The sequence below is a fragment of the Hylobates moloch genome, unplaced genomic scaffold, assembly GCF_009828535.3.
Source record: "Hylobates moloch isolate HMO894 unplaced genomic scaffold, HMol_V3 SCAFFOLD_35, whole genome shotgun sequence".
NCBI lineage: Eukaryota > Metazoa > Chordata > Mammalia > Primates > Hylobatidae > Hylobates > Hylobates moloch.
The window spans coordinates 2,124,103-2,144,513 of NW_026652310.1; the positions used below are offsets into that span (position 1 = coordinate 2,124,103).

A 20,411-nucleotide genomic window follows, 5' to 3' on the forward strand; every position below is an offset into this window, starting at 1 on the left:
TTTTTTTTTTTTTAAATCATGTTACAAAATGTAAGAGGGTAAGTTTTTTTGTTTTGTTTTGTTTTGTTTTGTTTTGAGAGGGAGTCTCGCTCTGTCACCCAGGCTGGAGTGCAGTGGCGCGACCTCCGCTCACTGCAAGCTCTGCCTCCCGGGTTCATGCCATTCTCCTGCCTCAGCCTCTCCGAGTAGCTGGGACTACAGGCGCCCACCACCACGCCCGGCTAATTTTTTTGTATTTTTAGTAGAGACGGGGTTTCACCGTGGTCTCGATCTCCTGACCTCGTGATCCGCCCGCCTCGGCCTCCCAAAGTGCTGGGATTACAAGCGTGAGCCACCGCGCCCGGCCGTAAGAGGGTAAGTTTTATACATCCATGTGTACAGTGTGGTACATGTGCGTTTATCTAAAAAGATATAAAGTAAAAAGTAAACAGTATTTGACAGTGGGATTATGAGTGCTTTTTTTGTTCATTCTAATTGTTTATATTTTTTCTAAAGTGTCCTCCATGAAAAAAAATTATTAGTTCAATTTAAAAAGTATTTTAAAAAAAATCCTCACAGCAGCTTTATTGAGTAGTATATTATTCTGGGTCTACATTCAGCTCACATTTTTCCTGTTATCTATAATCATAAATTATTTATGTACATGACTTTTACCTCTAGTGTTCACTTTAAAAATCTTGTCTACATTTTTGTTCACCCTTATTAACATCTACAGAATTTAATACAAATAGAATCTTCCTAATTTTGGTATGTGATTATCCAAGCTATAGATGAATTCAATTTAGAGATGGAGAATGTGAAATACAGATAATGAACAGTTATGTTCGCAATGCACGAGGCAAACAGAAATGGTGAACTCTTCAATAATGTATCCCCACTTTGTCTATGTTAGTTTTGGCTCCTATCACTAACCACCAAAAGTCCTCCAATACCTTCTCCCTGACATCAATGTCTTCATATCCCAAGTTCATGTCATTGCCTGCTTTATAATCTACCTTACCTAGCTAACAATTTTCTGCCAATATGTAACTCTTCTCAAACCAGTTCATTATCACCTCCATAATTTTGCTCATCCATTCATCTGCCTAAAACAATATTCTCTTCTTCTCAAAATCTGGAAATTCTTATATTTATTTTACAACAACCAATTAAACTCCTACCATGACTATGTTCATAATAATTTCTTAATCTCTAAACTTACAGTCCTTCCTGACATTTAATGGGTAAGCGCTAGGATCTTTGCAAATGTCCCAAGTTGAAAATGCAATAATGCATGTAAAGTGCTCAGCATACTGCATTTAGCAAATATTACTAATTATTGTCAACTTCACCATTACTACACAGACCTTTGATGAGGATTGTCTAATACATTAACATCAGAAGAAAACAAAGCCACTGTGAGATACAGTGCTGGGCAGTTAGCAGGCTGTATTCACTGGCTAAGTTACATGACTCCTTCACAGCATCCTCTCAGAACATAGGCTTTAAGTCATGCCACACAAAAGTTACAAATTGTCACATACAACAGGCCACCTTACTCTGAATAGACAGAATATTAAATCTGTGGATATCAAGGTCAAATGCATTGCCCTTATAGAAAACTCCCGATAGTCTGGCACTTGATTGTCAGTAATTATTTTATGTGGCTTCTATGTATATATCCATTTCCCAAGTTAATTATTTGCTTAGGTAAACCTGCTTTGTTATCACATGAAGCTCTCTGATAAGCACAGACAGGGCTGGGGGTGGGGAGGTGGGTATGGCTGCATCTCCCTCCAGAAAACTGCAAAGCACTGGCTGTGTACCAAGTACGTGTACCAGTATGAGGAGGGCAGCTTTCTTCCATGAGGCCTGCCAGGCAAAACTCTGTAATTGCCAGTGGGTATGTCTGATTGGTCACACATAGAATTTTGGCCTGGAACCAGTTTCCTCAGCTACCATGTTACTCATAGGCTTCCCTTCAGTTCGACTTTTTGAAAGAGAGAACTATACACATACTCTATCTCCCCTTTCCTACCTCCCACTACATCCAAAAATTACTCTTGGCTAAAGTCATCAGTGGTTCCCCCATGTTACTAAATCCAAAGTCTACTTTATCATCTTTCTCTTTATACAATTCTTAGAACCATCTGATACTGTCTAACATTCATATTCATGTTGATAAACCCATGCTGAACTAATGTTCAATACTTCATAGCCTTTCCTCACTTGTCTTCTATAATATTATACCGTTCAGGTTTTCTACATTTTCTCAAAAAAATGGCTCTTCAAGTCTCTTGTAGTTCCATGCTCTTCTCTCTAGCCACCAAAGGTAAGAGCTCCCCAAGGATCAGTCCTGGGCCCTGGTCTTGTGCTATACTTTCTTCTTAATCCATCTCACCCTCACACACAGCATTAATAGCAACCTATACGTACATGTGCGAAAAATGCATATCATTCATAAGCTCCAGATTCATTTACCCTGTTGTCTATTTGAAATCTCTATTTGAATCTTAAAGTAAAAAAAAAAAAAAAAAAGCTTATGCTCAATAGATCCAAAACTAAATTCTTGAGTTCCTCCTTCAAAACTGATCCTTTTCAGTATTTCCTATTTCAGAAAAGGATCATATCATTCATCCTTCTGCTCAAGCCAAAAACCTGGGAATCAACCACTTCACTTTCTTCTCTTTCCCCCTACAATCTATCAGTTAGTCCTACTGATTCTACCTCTTAAGTAATCACAAAAACTATCTATATTTATATCAACTGACACCATCCTAATTCAATTGCCATGACCTCCAACCTAGTCTTTCTTAATTCTGTCATAGCTATTTTCCCCACTTTCGCCATTGTTTCACACTCATCCACCTATCCCAAAACATCCAGTCTAATCTTATAAAAATGAATCACTTCGGGCCAGGCGCGGTGGCTCATGCCTGTAATCCCAGCACTTTGGGAGGCCAAGGTGGGTGGATTGCCTGAGCTCAGGAGTTTGCGACCAGCCTGGGCAAAAGGGTGAAACCCTGTCTCTACTAAAATACAAAAAATTGGCAGGGCGTGGTGGCATGCACCTGTAGTCCCAGCTACTCAGGAGGCTGAGTCAGGAGAATTGCTTGAATCCAGGAGGCAGAGGTTGCAGTGAGCCGAGATCACGCCACTGCACTCCAGCCTGGGAAACAGAGCAAGGCTCTGTCTCAAAAAAAAAAAAAGAAAAAAAAAAGGAATCACTTCATTCTTGAGCTCAAAACCCTTCAATTCCTTTTCACCAGAGCCATCATGATTTGCCCCCCACCACACACACACACATAAACATTATTTATTCATTCAACAACTACTACTGAGCACTATCTCTGGGCCAGATTCTGTGACAGGTATTATGGATACAATTATGAACAACATAGACTAGGTCACGTGGAGCTTAAAGACAGGTATAAAAACCATTGCACAAATATACAATTAGTACCTAATCATTAGTTACTAATAGTTTAATTAATTAGTAAATATGTGATATGAAAAATATTTCAGAAGTTAATACAGGGACCTATAAGATAGAATCAAAGGAAAACAAGAATTGCTCAAGGAATTCTTCTCTCATTTTATTCCACTATCATGCTCGCTCACTACAGCCTTCTTCTTGGGTGTATTTGTTATGCTTTTTAAGCTACCCAGAATCTGAATACCATTCCAAATTCGGTGAACTTTGAATCCAAAGTATTCCAAATATAGGATGACATGAATTATGCTAGGAAATTTGAATAAAGAGTTAATTAAAGACAAGAATAAAAAGATTATTCTCGGTGATAGTGGCAACAGAGCTTAAGTCCAGTGGCAGCAATGTCAGAGGCGATGGTGGTCAGTGCCTGCATACTACCTATACTGATACCATGGTATACACAGGCAGTAACACTAGCTGACCAGTCTTCTTTTCCTGTCAATTTTCACAACCTGGTTTCCCAGAGTTCCCACTGATTATATAAGCTACCCAATAGTTCCACATAATCTATGTTTATTTATTTACTTGCAATCCTTCCTAATAGAATCTAAGCTCAATAAGCACAACTTACATCTAGGAAGGAGGAAGTGGCATAGAGGAAGTCCTAGAGGCTTGAAATACCACTGCATATAAGAAAGACTTTTGTTTTATTCTAGTTCACATAAAGTGACAGTACAAATGAAGATTCTTCTAGGAATTACTTTCTCACAATAAATGGTTTTATATCTGCCTGCATAAAATAAAAAAATAACCTATATTCAATTTATGGATAGTTTTCACCAAATTTTTATTAGTAATACTTAGAGGCCAATGGAGAATTTAAAAGTGCGCTAGCTTATTCTATTAAGCCGAAAGTACAAATCAGGGATCAGCAAACTATGGCCCATAGGCCAAATCCAGCCTATTTCCTGTTTTTGTACAGCACATGAGTTAAACCAGTTTTTACGTTCTTAAATGTCTGGGAAAAAAATAAAAAGAATATTTCGTGAAACATGAAAATTACTGAAATTGATATTTTAGTGTCACTATATAAAGTTTTGTTGGGAAACAGCCACACTCATTCTTTTATGTATTTCTTTTTTTTGAGACGGATTTCTATGGCTGCTTTAATGCGATTAACAACAGCTGAGGAGTTGCGACAGAAATCACGCATGGCACTCTCATTAGTTTGCATTGCTGCTCAGGGCACAAGAAAAATCACAGTAACATAGCATAACTAAACGCAGTTTCAAGGGCCTTATGAATTGCTGTAATGTGACATTTAATTTTTAATACCAGTGTATAAGAATCATATCAAAATGAGAAAGGAAAAGAAAAGGAGCCTTCAACTGTCATTTTTAAGGCACAGTGAAGTGTGGACTATTTTATCAAATTAAATGGCAATTCATTGTGCTTATTATACAATGGCACTACAGCTTTGCTGGAAAAATAGCATATATGCTGATTTTTAAAAACAGTATATACTTGACTGAACACTCTTTACAGTATTTCCAACTCACAGGAAAGCAATAGTCCAAAAAAATAGAACATTTAAAATGGAATATCTCATCACAGCAGAATTTCTTCACAAAAATAAAAAAATAAAAATGAGTTTCTGAGTGATGTATTTGTCAACCAACCAATGAAAGCCATTTACCAAAGATGACTTAATTAGTGTTTGACTGCAGCCAAAGAAATGTGTCCAGAGAAAATAAACTTGCTTAAAACTATTACACTTTCAGCAAGAACAGCTGTTCAAACTGTTGAAGACACAAGGAATATCATCAATATGTCCAGTGAAGAGATAAGGCAAATGGGTCCAAGTGCTTTTGCTTGGCTCTTCATGAGTCCCCAGATGTCAGAGATACTGCTCAGTTGTTTATTTGAGGAGTCAGTGCTCAATGTGGAATGACTTAAGAATTAGCCTCCATGAAAATTATGCATAGAACATGAGAATATTTTCAACAAAATTGAGAAAACACTCATTCAGTACAACCTGATGTGGAATCTGCTAAGATGTGTTACATATCATGGTAGTTAACAATAGAGAGCAGAAAGAGGCTTAGTTGGACAAATCTACAAAGCTTGTGAAAATGTAAGTCTGTGAAAATTTAAAGCCTACAGTTATTCACTGCATTACTCATCAGCAAATACTTTGTAAAAATACCTGAATGTAAAATGTGGTATTCAACCAGAAGTGTCAACAGTGAACCTCACTTGCTCTTGTGGACTTGTCCACTGTTGGTTGTATGATTTTTTTGACAGATACAGATGCTGAATATCCTGATTATTCCAACACATGGCAGCAGTTTGATGTCTTAACAGTGGTAAAGTCTAATTGTGATATTTCACATTAGGGATCAATACTGACAATTTTTCTGACTGAGAAGAACCCCCTCAACCACTTTTATCCTAAACCACTTTTAGCTTTAGCAGTAGACATAAACATTTTCCTTAGCTGGGCACAGGGGCTCATGCCTATAATCCTATCTACTAGGTGGGGGCTGAGCGAGAGGATTGCTTCAGTCCAAGAGTTCCAAAGGCTGCAGTGAGCCATGATCCTGCCACAGCATATAAGCCTGGTCACAGAGTGAGACCCTGTCTCTAAAACAAAAAACAAATAAATAAAAATAAATTTTAATGAGCTCAACCTAAAATTACAAGGCAAAATGGTGCTTATATGCAAAATTCATCCAACAGTAAAGTCATTTCAGTAACAACTGATGTTGCTTGAATCACAAAGTAATGTCAAACTGCTTTATATACTTCCCATGCTGTCAAAGTTAAAAGAAGATATTCATTCCAACACACATTTCAAGGAGTATGTTTTTTGACCTCAAATTACAGTTCCAGCAGTATTTTTCTGCCCTTAATGCAAGTGCACAGAAAATTTCCATATTCACAAATCCACTTAACTGCACAATTGAGGAGCTTCTACTTCAATTGGAAGTGATTAATCTGCAATATAATAACTAAAAGACAAAAATCAAGAAAAGAATCTAACAGAATTTTATAAATGCCTTTCAAGCAATGAAAATGATCATAGATTGCAATCAAATTTGGCAATACCTATCTGTGTGAAGACATTTTCAAAGATGAAATGTTTAAAATCTCATTACAGATCAGCATTAAAAGATAAATGTTTGTAATCAATTCTGATAACAAGGAACATTAATTTAGAACCCTAATCAAGTAAAGTGCTAGCTCCCCAAAAGGAATTCCATTTTTTAAATTCATGCATTTTAATTACAAAAAATTGTGCTCAATAATTATTATTATACTTTGAATTTTGTCCAAAAACTGTGGACATATATTTTCTCTCTTGTTAGATTTATGTTTACAGGATACCTTCAATTTTGCCTCTTAGCCCACAAAACCTAAATATATATATATTGTTTAGCCCTTTGCTGAAAAAGTTTACTGATCTCTGGTCTAAATCATTTAAATTCTAATTGTGTTCAAACTATATATCCATATGAGGTTATTTTGACTTTAGGAAATGGGGGGATAGGAAGCCAGAGGCAAAAGAGATGTGTTGTATTCTTCTCATTTTGATATTTGCATGACAATCACTAAGATAAATATTTAGCATTTCAAAATCCAAATGACAGATATAAGTTAAGAAATAAACATGCAACAAAATACAAAGGAGAGCTAAATCTAAAAGTTGAGAACATCATCAACTTCTTCCATCTGCTTTTAGTCTGCTATCAAAAAAGGTAATATTGTATTAATTTTAGGTAATAAAAATACTGGTCGAAAAACTAAAGAAAATGATTATTTAAAAAAAGAAATAAACTAAAGTATAGGACCAATAAGACAAACACTAAAGGAGACAAATTTTTTCTTCCACAACATCAATTCAACTCTTTACAAACTGTGAGTCTGAGAAAAGAGGGTAACATGAAAAAAGATGAATGTTAATTATTCTACCTAAAGGCTAAACTTGGCGCCTTTCTGTCTGGCGGCAGCCATCAGTAAGCCAAGATGGGTGCATACAAGTACATCCAGGAGCTATGGAGAAAGCAGTCTGATGTCATCATGCGCTTTCTTCTGAGGGTCGGCTTCTGGCAGTACCACCAGCTCTGCTCTCCACAGGGCTCCCCGCCCCATCCGGCCTGATAAATCACGCAGACTGGGCTACAAGGCCAAGAAACATTACGTTATATATTCGTATTCGCCGTGGTGACCGAAAACGCCCAGTTCCTAAGAGTGCAACATATGGCAACCCTGTCCATCATGGTTTTTTTTTTTTTTTTTTTTGAGACGGAATCTCGCTCTGTCGCCCAGGCTGGAGTTCAGTGGCGCAATCTCGGCTCACTGCAAGCTTCCGCCTCCCGGGTTCACGCCATTCTCCTGCCTCAGCCTCTCCGGGTAGCTGGGACTACAGGCGCCCACCACCACGACCGGCTAATTTTTTTTTGTATTTTTTTAGTAGAGACGGGGTTTCACCGTGGTCTCGATCTCCTGACCTCGTGATCCGCCCGCCTCGGCCTCCCAAAGTGCTGGGATTACAAGCGTGAGCCACCGCGCCCGGCCCATCATGGTGTTAACCAGCTAAAGTTTGCTCACAGCTTCAGTCCCTTGCAGAGCAGTGAGCTGGACGCCACTGTGGGGCTCTTAACAGTCCTCAATTCTTACTGGCTTGGTGAAGATTCCTCATAGAAATTTTTTGAGGTTATCCTCATTGATCCATTCCATAAAACTATCAGAAGAAATCCTGACACCCATGGATCACCGAACCAGTCCACAAGCACAGGGAAATGTGTGGGCCGACATCTGCAGGCCAAAAGAGCCCTGGCCTTTGAAAGGGCCGTAAGTTCCACCACACGATTAGTGGTTCTCGCTGGGCAGCTTGGAGAAGGTGCAACACTCTCCAGCTCCACCGTTACCACTAATATAAGTAAAGTTTGTAAAATTCATACCTAATAAACTATTTAGGGCAGTCATGTCTGCTTATAAGTGTTATTTGTCTGTTAAAACTAGTCTGCAGATTATTCCATGAATGTCAAATTAAGAAAGTTAAAGTGCAATAATGTTTGAAGACACTAAGTGATGGTGTATCTTGTTTCTAATAAGATAAACTTTTTTGTCTTTGCTTTATCTTATTAGGGCGTTATATGTCAGTGTATAAAACATACTGTGTAGTATAATAGGTTTAAAATAAATTCTTTAAAAGAGGAGTACTGAAACTAGCTCTGTAGATGTGTCTGGTGCATGTGATGAAACCTGCAGCTTTATTGGGGTGATGGCAATGCTCTGCTGGTTTACTTTCAAGTGGCTGGGTTTTTCAGTTTGGCAGGTACAGACTTTTTAAATTGGGCTTTGCTTTAAAAATTGTAGGGTGGGAGGAGGACATCTTAACTATGTCATGATTATATTTAGAAAATTATGGGGACAAATCTGGGTTAGCCTGAGGAAAACTGCCTCGGTCTCCACAGTACCATTTTAAGTTCACATAAAAGGTGAAAGCTCCTGGTCCAGTGCCATGGCTTCATGGCATTCAATGGTTAGTGGTAGTGGTATTAACACTGGTATGTTTTGAAATTGAATGTTAGATAAAATTATTAGCCTTAAAGTTGGTAAGCTAGCAATCAATATGCTAGGGTGGGAAGCTGGTGAGCCAGTGGCCATTAGATAAATACCTTTCAAGTGTGAGCTTAGAAGTCAACCTTAAAATACATAACAATAACACTAATTTGTGATCATTATGAAACCCTTCAGTCACATTGCGGGGGGGGGTGGGGGGAGTAGTTGACTATAAGTACATCATTCTTAGTCTATTCGGTTTTAAAAACATCTTGGGTTACCTACTGTGTCTACTCCCATAGGCTACAGAAAAACTCACACAAGTGCATGGTTTCCAACCATATGTGTTTTCTGCAGTTATTTCTCTTGTTCCTGGCCAAACTACCCTAAAAATCCTTACCATTCCACAAAGTTGGACCATCACTTGTGTGTCCACTTTCAGTGAAAGTATACCACCACTTTGCATTTCTGTTTCCATCACATCTTCGAGGAGACTAGGCTACTGTTTTCCACGGTGAATTTGAGTGTAAGGGAAATGTAGACAAGGAATTGTCCAATTCTAAATTCTGACTTTGCTGACTTAATTTAAATGCTTGCTTCTCTGAACCAATTTTCTCCTATCTTCTCCAGGGGTTTCAAAAGGCTTAGTTAATTGATTTCCAGGAAGTACTCATAGCAAGTTCATAAAAGTTCTTGAGACCTAAATTTCTTCTCAAAAAAAACAAAAGATCCTAAGTCATGTATTTTGATTGTGTAGAGGCTGTTCAACTAAAGGAATAAATGTCTATTAAACTAACAAAAAAAAAAAAAAAAAAGACTAACCTTGGCAAAATCAGAAAGAAACATTCCAGTACACTGGAGAAAAATGGCTTTTTCTTCATTAATTAAAGATAATTTAGCATAATGCTGAATAATCAGTTTTACAGGCATTGAATTTTTATACAACAGGTTACATGAAATCCCAAACATGTTCTCAGCACTTCGGCATACCCCTAAAATTAGTATTTCTAGACATTAAAAACACTGTTTAAATCTCATTCATTACATGGATACTCTTTATCTATTAAAAATACATAAACAGCATTCTTAAAATACATAAACAATGCCAAATGGCTTCAGTTTGCAAATGGGCAACACTGAGGAAGCACTCTGAATGTTTCAATTTTAAGTTATTTTATACAGTCATTACCATGTTTATGATAAAATTTTTAACACTTAAAATCTGTGTAGTGTTACACTGTAAAAACAACAACTATACATTTCACAAAGATACAGTTAGCAAACATGACTCAAGCAACTACCATGAGAAAGAGAGCCTGAGAGCGAGAATAAGAGTGAGAGAAAGACAGAGGGAGAGAGAATGAATGGAATCCAAAGATTGAATATTAAGAAATGTCCCTGCTTGCTTCTCAACTGGTTCTACATATTTTCCCTCCAAGATTATTATCATGTTTTAACTCAAAGAAAGTAGACTTAGGGTAATACTTATTTAGTATGGGGATGCTTACCAATCCAATTAATCAGACCTTATAAACACACTGACATTTTCATAAAGGTTTTCAATATATCATATCGATATAATACATGTTCTGAATGGCAAGACCTCGTATTACAGGAAATAGGCCTCAGTGCTAATATTCATACTGAAAAGCCATTGTGGTAGAATGGGGGATAATTTATCTGTGAGTTCCATATTTCATTAAGAGTTATACAACAGAAGAAAATGTGACTGTTTACAAAGAAAAAAGAAAATAGACTTACAGAACCTTACATTTTGAATCCATAAATAACAAAAGACATTTGGCTTATTTCCACAAGAAGATGAATCTGTGTGTGTATATGTATGTATGAAGACCTTTATGAGTGGAAAATGTGTATGACTTAGACTAGGGCCAGGTATGTTTACTACCTTGAACAGTTAATACTAAATGAAATATACAAGTTTTAACTATATTAACCCCCCAATAATAAAAACTATCTGAACTAATAAAACAAAGTTCCAGGTTTGTAAGTTATACATTAACAATGCGTTGAAATTGCCATACGTCATTGAGATGATTCCTGAATATAAACAGAAGCATTATGACAGAGGGGATTAAAACCTGCAAATTAATTTCCACTAATATCAGAAGATAAAAACACAAAAACAGGTTCTTTTTTTTAACCTCTCAAAAGCTAGTACTCATAGTTATATAAGACAATGTCTTTATTCTTATATATACCATTTTTTAGTTAAGAAAAAACACATTTATAAACAGTTGGAGGAGAGGAAGGAAGGGATAATAAAATAAATGTGTAGAAAATGTAAATAACTGATAAATCTATGTAAAGGGTATATGGGAGTTTCTTGTACTATTCTTCAAACATCTCCAGAGTTTGAATTTACATCAATAGTTATCAAGGGAAATAAAAGCTATTAAATTTAGCCAAAAGTTTCAGTTTTTACTAACTACAATATTCTGTTTGCAACTATTTTCTATTTCTTGAAAGCCCATATAATCTTCCTTTTCCCTCAATTACTACTGTACTTAAATTAATCAAATTTAATTCTGGAAAAAACAATACTAGTATTAAAAATTTTTTTGAAAACATAAGATTAAAAACTTCTACACAAAGAATAAACTCCAAAAGAAAAGATGCAAATAAAATGACTATAATAATCTTTTGTTTTTTATTTGCAAGTATAAATCGGAAGAAAAACAAAAGCCTGGAACATAGCATCTGTCATATCAGAATATAAAAAGATGATCCTGGCACAAAATGAAAAAGCTCTAATTCATTTGCAAATCAAGCCTGCCGGTTCCATTTCAAGCTGGCGGTAACTGTCAAGAGTTAACAAGATAATCACTTTCAATCCTGCCTTCAATGGTACATTACACTGTTACTCCATTCAATAAGGCCGTTCTTTGGGGCACTAGATGAATGGTTTTCATTTCTAACTCACACAAAAAGTTGTGCAGGGAAAAAATCCACGGGGCTTAAGAAAGAAATCCCTTTATGGGCATTTATCTGCCGGTACTTGCTTTTAGGCAAAATGAGATATTTTGAAACATCAGTGTCCATTCACTTCCTCTATTCCTTTAGGCCCTTAATCCGTTAGAAAAAAAAAACAAACTGGCATATGAGAAAAGTGCAAAAGCAGTTTCATTTTTTAAATTACCAATGCACGTTAAACAAAAATTATTAAAATGATTCTATGCAAATACAATGCTATTATATTCAAAAGACTAATATTAACCAATCTCCTCCTTATCTCATGGTAACTCATGTCACTTTCTTAGATTACTCGCCTATATTCTGGGTGAAATGCAGGTGCTTAAAATTTCATATTTAATTCTTGTTGTGTTCACAATGACTTGTACACCTAAAAAGGTTAAAATACCTTTCCAAATTATTCCTAGTTCAATGAAAATGAATTTTAGCTAGATGTTATCTTTATAATGCATTTATCAAAAAGCATTATAAAAGTTTTTACTATTTCACGATGTAACTTAATCTTACAAATAAATGTAGGTAAGATAGCTATATAATTATTTTTGCAAAAATATTGAAACTATATATTAAAAAAATATATTTTTGCTTCATACAAAAAAATATAGAGTGCAAAGGCTGACATGCATCTACTAGTAATAGACAATTAGGCCATCTTTAAACTATAGTCTATGAGAGTAAAAGAATATTAAAATCTCTACTCTGACTGCTCATGCAGGCCTATATCCATCAAATCCATCCAACATCAGTGTAAATTTATAAGAACCATCTGTGTATGAATCACAACTTATTATTCAAGTCTATTTAACAATAACAACAATTAATCTTTCCCCACCTACTCCCTCAATTCAGGAAATAATATTGCTATGTATTGCCTATGTAAATCATAATCTCCAGCCAAGACTTTTAATCCTTTTATAATCCCTTATTAGACGAAAATGTGGATTTTTAAAACTCACAGTGCAAATGTCCTATGAAGGACTTAAAGTCCTTCTAAAATCATTACTTCAAAAAAATTACTGTATTTTGTATCCAAAAGCTTTAAGAAGTTAGAACATTCATGTTTATGACTACAAAGGCTACAGACTTAAATTTTAAAATTCAGATGATTTCATGAATGCAATATGACATGGGGATAATCCTTTTATAAAAGGGAGAAGTCTTTCTGAAGCAGCCTAAGTTCACCCAATTCTTTCAAGTTCCAGTGTGACTAATCATTTATCCTCTAAAAGGTAAAAATTATCCCTATTCTTAAAATAAACTGTAAAAAGATGGAGAAAAAAATGTATAGGAAAATAGTTCAGAAAGTTTTACATTATCAGATACACTTGATCACTAATATTTAAATTTTAGATGAGTAATCTAAACTTTATCATTGCGAATAAATTATAATGAATCTGTATATTTTAAAGTCTTTATAAAATTTAAGCTATAGCAGAAAACCAGGAAACTTAAAACATAAATGCCTATGCTTAAATCTATTAATTTTTTTAAAAACTTGCATGATATTATAAAATGACAATAATGTTAAGGAAACCTTATTATTCCAAATTTTAAATGCTTAGTACCAAACATGTTAACACACCAAGTAAACAGTGAGCGTATTATGGTACGCTCGATAAATTATGATTGAAATACATGACTACAATGTGTAAAACCAACCTGTGACATTACAAATTCCTAAAGAACCCTACAAACACAAAGCTACTGGCACAGCACAATTCCATTAGAGCTTAGTATTGTGAATCAGTCCCCATACAGGGTGAGGACACTAAAGTCATCCTATCATTGGGGTACCCTATCCTTTTGTTGGGTTCCAAGATCATGGTTAACTCGGGAGGTAGAAATGTTTGATCTTTCAGCTTCAAGCTGCCCTGCTGCAGCCTCCTTCCCTTATTAGATCCCTGGGGTTAGCTTTAAGCAAACACAGCAGCAAAGGCAGCAGGGAGTATGATGGATCTCCTATACATCAACCATTGGAACAGCAATGAAGAGTGTTTGAGGAACAGCACAAGCCTTGAACAAAAGCTTTACCAAGAGTCACAAGCGGGTTCCAACAAGCAACCTGTTATCTTGAATTATGTATGCAGTTGCTCCTATCCATTACTCACACTGATACCAGGGAACAAAATCTTCTGTCTACAGAAATACAGCTTCTAACTTACAGGGATATCTACTAACATAGTAAATATTTGCTTTCAATTACTTCAGTTAAAAGAAGTTCTTCATAAATTATATTAGAAGTCAAGAAATGTTTTCTTGTTATTCTTGTTCTGGTATCTTCAAGATATCAAAAGAAACAAAAAAAACGGAATAACTCCTTAAGAACAGGTAAAATAAGAAATCTGTTTTCTGGGACAGGCACCTATAATCCCAGCACTTTGGGAGGCCAAGGCAGGCTGATCACGAGGTCAAGAGATCAAGACCATCCTGGCCAACATGGTGAAACCCTGTCTCTACTAAAAATACAAAAATTAGCTGGGCGTGGTGGCACACGCCTGTAGTCCCAGCTATTCGGGAGGCTGAGGCAGAATAGCTTGAACCCGGGAGGCAGAGGTTGCAGTAAGCTGAGATCACGCCACTGCACTTCAGCCTGGTGACAGAGTGAGACTCTGACTCAAAAAAAAAATAAAATAAATAAATCTGTTTTCTGAAAATACTAAAAGCATGGTAGTGGGGAAAATAAACTTCATTATCAAATGAGTAAGGTAGAAGGGAGATAAATTTAATTAGCATGTAGGAATGAAATATTTAAAAAGCCTTCACAATTTGAGAATATGATAAAACTTCAAGAAGACTCTCATATATCATACACCATAAACTAACAATAGGCTCACCACAAAAATTTAAATGAAGTAAACAAATGAAATAATTTTGTCAATATCATTTAGACACATACTTGGATATTTTAAACATATCTGAAATGAATGCCCATACTCATAAAGAGGTCCTAAAAACCAAAGTAGTATTTAAAAAGGTGAACAACATAACAGAATAATTAAAACTGGAAATTAACTGGCAATTCAGCAAGAAAAAAAGTAAATGATCTATTACTCTATAAAAAGATTCTCAACCTTAATGATAATATTTAAGAAATAAAAATCAAAACAATATCCTTTATTTGCTGCCTACTCAAGTAGCAAAACTTTAAGGTTATAACCTTTTTCAAACTGGTTATGGGGAGATGACAGTCTCATATAATTATGTATTTTCAATGAAAGGTAAATACCTCAAATAATATATTTTCAATGTTTAAAATAAAAGAGAAAGTCTACTATGATTAATAAAAAGTTCAAGAATTTCATGCATTTATAAATGATCTGCAATAGAGATATAAATTTAAACTTAATATAAAAATTATCTCACATCACAGTATCTTTAAAGGTTTTGTTTTAATGTAACTTAAAATTAAAATTAAGACTAATAGTGAAGGAGTGGCAGAACAAAACTGCTGACAGAAAACAATTATAATAACTAAGTAACATGGTAAAAAATGTATTTATGGACACCGAACAGAATCCAAAAAGCCACCACAAACAGTCTAATCACAAAAATCTCACTTGGAAGTGAAGAGTTACTGTTATATTTATTGTTTTATTATTTTCTGGTGTTGGGGCACTCTTATGGCTATGGCTGCAGAAACACAATAGTAGAAAACCCCAGCCTTTGGGCTCAAGGTTCCAGAATCAGAGTTCAGGGCTAAAAGAACAGAAAAAATGTAAAATGGAAATGCAGGCAGGAAGAAAACCACAGAAAGAGTATGATCCAAATCTGAATACAAATTATGTCAAAACCCTTGACTAACAGCTAAATTACACATACTTGGGGGAAATTTTCAGGGAATCCAGCAAAAAAGTAGCTAGAGATTAGAGAGAAATATACCTTTGATGCTTTTTTAAATTAAGTGTATTAACCAAATATGTGCATCTCTGGTGGTAGAAAGGTGAAGAAGAATGAACTTGAAGTATCTGAGGACACACTGTAAAGCTGGCAGAGCAGCTGAAAATGAAGCAATCAACCACAGAAGCGAAACCGACAGAGTGAGCTCTATCTCTACTTAAATTCTTAGCTGACAATAAAATTACATAGAAACAGAAAAGACTATGCCACAGAGCCAGTCTAAAAATACAACAATGGGAAGCCCCAACAGTACAGAAATATTGGACAGTACCTATAGGAAGGAAGAGGATCTTTATAGTTTCAGGTGAGAAAAGTACAAAAATAAAACAAAACAATAATCCCCAGGAAAACATAGCTGAATCCAGAGTGGCTATAATGTTTTTTTAAGCCAAAAAAAAAAAAAAAAAAAAAGACATAGAAATAAACAGCATAAGAAAAGAGTAAGTCAAAACTATTAGTGAACCAGATATTAGTTTTATCACATAAATATTTATTGGCAGCTATTATAAATTGTTTAAATATTGAAGGAAAAATAGTGTCAATGAATGGATAGGAAATCTCATCAGAGATATGGAAACTATATTTTTTCAAAAAGAAAATTCTAAAGGTAAAAGCAAAATATTAAAAAAATTCATGAAATGGGCTCAAGAAAGAAAACAGAAAAAAAAAAAAAATCAGTGAACTTAAAGAAAGACCACCATAAGTTACTCCATTTGGAGTACAAGAAAAAAAAATTTTTTTAATGAAGAGGACCTCAAGAGATCTGTAGGACAATAGCAAGTGGTCCAACATATGCGTAAGGTCCACCAAGAGAAAAAGAACAAATGAACAAAAAGAATATCTGAAGAAATAATAGCATAAAAGTTCTCAAATTTGGGGGAAAACACTTATTTACACAGACAAAAAGCTCACTGAAAAATGAGCTTTTCAGTTTGGCTAAACATGAACAAAAATCACTCTCACGCATGATAGTCAAACTTCTGAAAGCCAAAGATAAAAAGAAAACCTGGAAAGAGGCCAGAGAACAAAGATGCAGTATATACTGGAACAATTATAAGATTACAGCTAACTTTTCCTCAGAAACTATGAAAGCCAAAAGACACTGGAACAACCAATTCAAAGTGATGAGAAAGAAAAAAATTGTCAATCAAGAATACATACATATTTGAATGATAGTAAAATCTATCATTCAAAACTGAAGGTGAAATAGGCCAGGCATGGGTCTCATGTCTGTAATTCCAGTACTTTGGGAGTCCAAGGCAGATGGATCACTTGAGCTCAGGAGTTTGAGACCAGCCTACGCAACATAGCGAAACACTGTCTCTACAAAAAATATAAAAATTAGCCGGGTACAGTGGTGTGTCCCTGTAGTCTCAGCTACTCAGGAGGCGGAGGCAGGAGAATCATTTGAACCCAGGAGGCGGAGGCTGCAGTGAGCCGAGATCATACCATTGCACTCCAGCCTGGGCAACAGGAGTGAAACCCTGTATCAAAAAGAGGGGGAAAAAAAAGAAGGTGAAATGAAGACACTTTTGCTTAGGATAAATATAATGGGATAAGTTAAAGTAGAATGGAATAAACTAAAGATGCATTTTAACAAGTTAAGTTTAAGGTGTAATTTGTAGAGGAACAACTAAAAATAAAACAAGGTGATATAGCTTTAAAACCAATAAAAAAATTAAAATGTAATGATAAAAAGTATAAACTACACCCAACAACTGCCAAGAAACTCACTCTTTTCAAGTAAACCAAATGTAGAACACTAAAATAAATAAATATATTTCAAAAGACTGTCTTACAAAGCATACTTTCTGAATACAACAGAATGAAATTAAAATTCATCAACAATAAAACATCTATATAAGCTCAAAATATACAACAATTAAAAGTCGTGCTTACAGAAAATTTATAGCCTTAAATGTTTTTACTAGAAAAAGAGATGTACATTAATAATCAAGTAGCTATAAAAAGATTAAAGTAAACCTAAAGTGAGTAGAGAGTAAGGGAAAAAATTAAAGAGAAAAAATGAAGAAAAAGAAAACAAATGGACTACAGAGAAACAATAAGATTCTGTATTTTTCCAAGAACAAACACTATTAATTTTGATAAATCACCTTTAAAAATCAACTGCTTCATAGCATAATAATCATACTGTACTATGCTGTTGGTATGGATGAAATAAGAGATATATAGATAAATAAAACAGAAGGCAAAGACCAGAAAAGGACACATATATATATAGGAAATTTATTTTTGCTAAATTATCAAGGCTTCAATGGAAATTCAATCAAAATGGCAAAGTGTTTTAAAGGTGGCATTGAAATAAATGGCATCTGTATATGACAAAAAAAAATCATCCCTAAAATGATCATAGACATAAATATAGAAGCTAGGCCTATGAAACTATTAGAAGAAAATCTTTGTGACCTTGAGGTAGACAAAGTTTTTAGCAAACATTAAGAATGAAAAAAGCTGATAAGCTGCGATTTATCAAAAGTAATAGCTTTTTAAATTGTTAGCATACAAGTAGCAGAAAAAGTGTCATAGCTTTTGTTCCTCAAAAAGCATATTTAAGATTGGAGTAATTTTTTTTTTTTTTTTTTTTTTTTTTTTTTTTTTTTTTTTTTTTTTTGAGACAGAGTTTCACCGTTGTCACCCAGGCTAGAGAGCAATGGCATGATCTCAGCTCACTGTAACCTCTGCCTCCTGGTTTCAAGCAATTCTCCTGCCTCAGCTTCCTGAGTAGCTGGGATTACAGGTGCCCGCCACCATGCCCAGCTAATTTTTGTATTTTTAGTAGAGACAGAGGCTCACCATTTTGGCCAGGCTGGTCTCAAACTCCTGACCTCAGGTGATCTGCCCACCTCGGCCTCCGAAAGTGCTGGGATTACAGGCATGAGCCACTGTACACGGCCTGGAGTAAAATTTTAAATGGGCAAAAGATTTGGTTCAAGATAAGTAAATAGAACACATTTATACTTCTGCCTGGAACAACCAAAACCAGCAACAACAAGAAAAAAAAATTCCAAAATGTATTTTTTTAATGTTGTGTAAGACCCTGGAAATTAGGCAACAAAAAATAGTAACTACTGAGAGTTAAGAAACAAAGTATGAAGGCCTGTAATTACAGGTCCCAGTGCAAAAAAGGAGAACTCAAGTAGAGCGTGGCAAACTCCTTGATTTGCAGAGTCAGAGCTGGCAATCCAGGGAGACCAAGGCAGTTAGAGTTCACAAGACAGAATGTATGGCAGACCAGAGAGCAGCACAGAGACAGATCAGGGAAATCTTCGAATAGTCAGCAAAGTACTAATTAGCGCATGCCTGTAAATGCAAAAGAAAACACAATTTCGAAGAATTGGAGATTACTGCCTGGTGGTCATACAAAGTGAGAAATAGTGCCCATTCCAACAAGCCAGACAGGAAAAACTCGTAACTCATAAGGCATAGATTAAAATACCCAGGATGTTCATTCCTCAGTTGTGGGGAACAGTTAGCACTACATTGAGCACTACTCGACACCCACCAAACAAATCATAAAAGCAAGACTTAAGGGCACAAAACTGTTTCCAAGGAACTTAGCTGCATCTCAGAACAAAGCTTAAGAACGTTCATAGGATTGAAAAACTACCCAGACAAATCCAGTATAATGGTTGGAGATTTCCAATATTCTCTCAATATTTGATAGAACAAGTGAATAATCAGAAAGGACATAGTAGATGTGAACTTCATCATCAACCTATGTGACCCAATTGACACTCAGAGAATAGTCCACATAAGAACAGCAGAATACAAAACTTATTCAAACCATTCATCAAAATAGAGCTATGCTGAGCCATAAAAGAAGTCTAAATACATTTGAAAGGATTTGAGTTATACAAAGTATGCTTTTTGGCATAATGAAAGCAAATTAGAAATAGGTTACAAAAAGATATCTAGAAACTCTCCCAAAATTTGGAAACTATATGCCATGCTTCTAAATAACCCATGGAGAAAGAACAAATCAAAGGAAAATTAGACATTATTTAAATGCAATGAAACAAAAACAGAATATCAGAATTTGTGGGATTCTAAAGAAATACATGTATAATACTAAATGCCTACATGAGAAAAGCTGAAAGGCTGCAAATCAAAGGTTTCAGCTTATACCTTAAGAAACTAGAAGAGGAGGAGAATTAAACCCAAAGTAAGCAGTAAAAAGAAAAATAAAACAGTTCAAAGTGGAAAGCAATGAAATAGAATGCAGAAACATTACAGACAAAAATCGATGAAACCAAAAGCTGGTTCTTTAAGCACATCAATAAAACTGACAAATTTCTAGCCAAACTAATGAGAAAAAATGAGAAAAAGCAGTAACAACAAATTATTAATATAAGAAATAAAAGAAGTGACATCAGTGGAGACTCTACAGATGCTAAAAGGATAAAAAGAGAACATCCTAAACAGCTTTATGTTTATAAATTTAACACTGAGGTAACATGAACCAACTCCTGGAAAGACATAAACTATCAAAACTCACTCAAGAAGAACTTTTTTTTTTTTT

General features: G+C 35.1%; 1 protein-coding gene and 1 pseudogene across 3 annotated transcripts in view; one reads left to right on the plus strand and one right to left on the minus strand.

Moving 5' to 3' along the window:
• LOC116463394 (serine/Arginine-related protein 53) overlaps window positions 1-20,411 on the minus strand; it is a 454,054-nt gene that overhangs the window by 266,363 nt on the left and 167,280 nt on the right. The window lies entirely within an intron of this gene.
• LOC116463393 (large ribosomal subunit protein eL15-like) lies at window positions 7,439-8,354 on the plus strand (annotated as a pseudogene).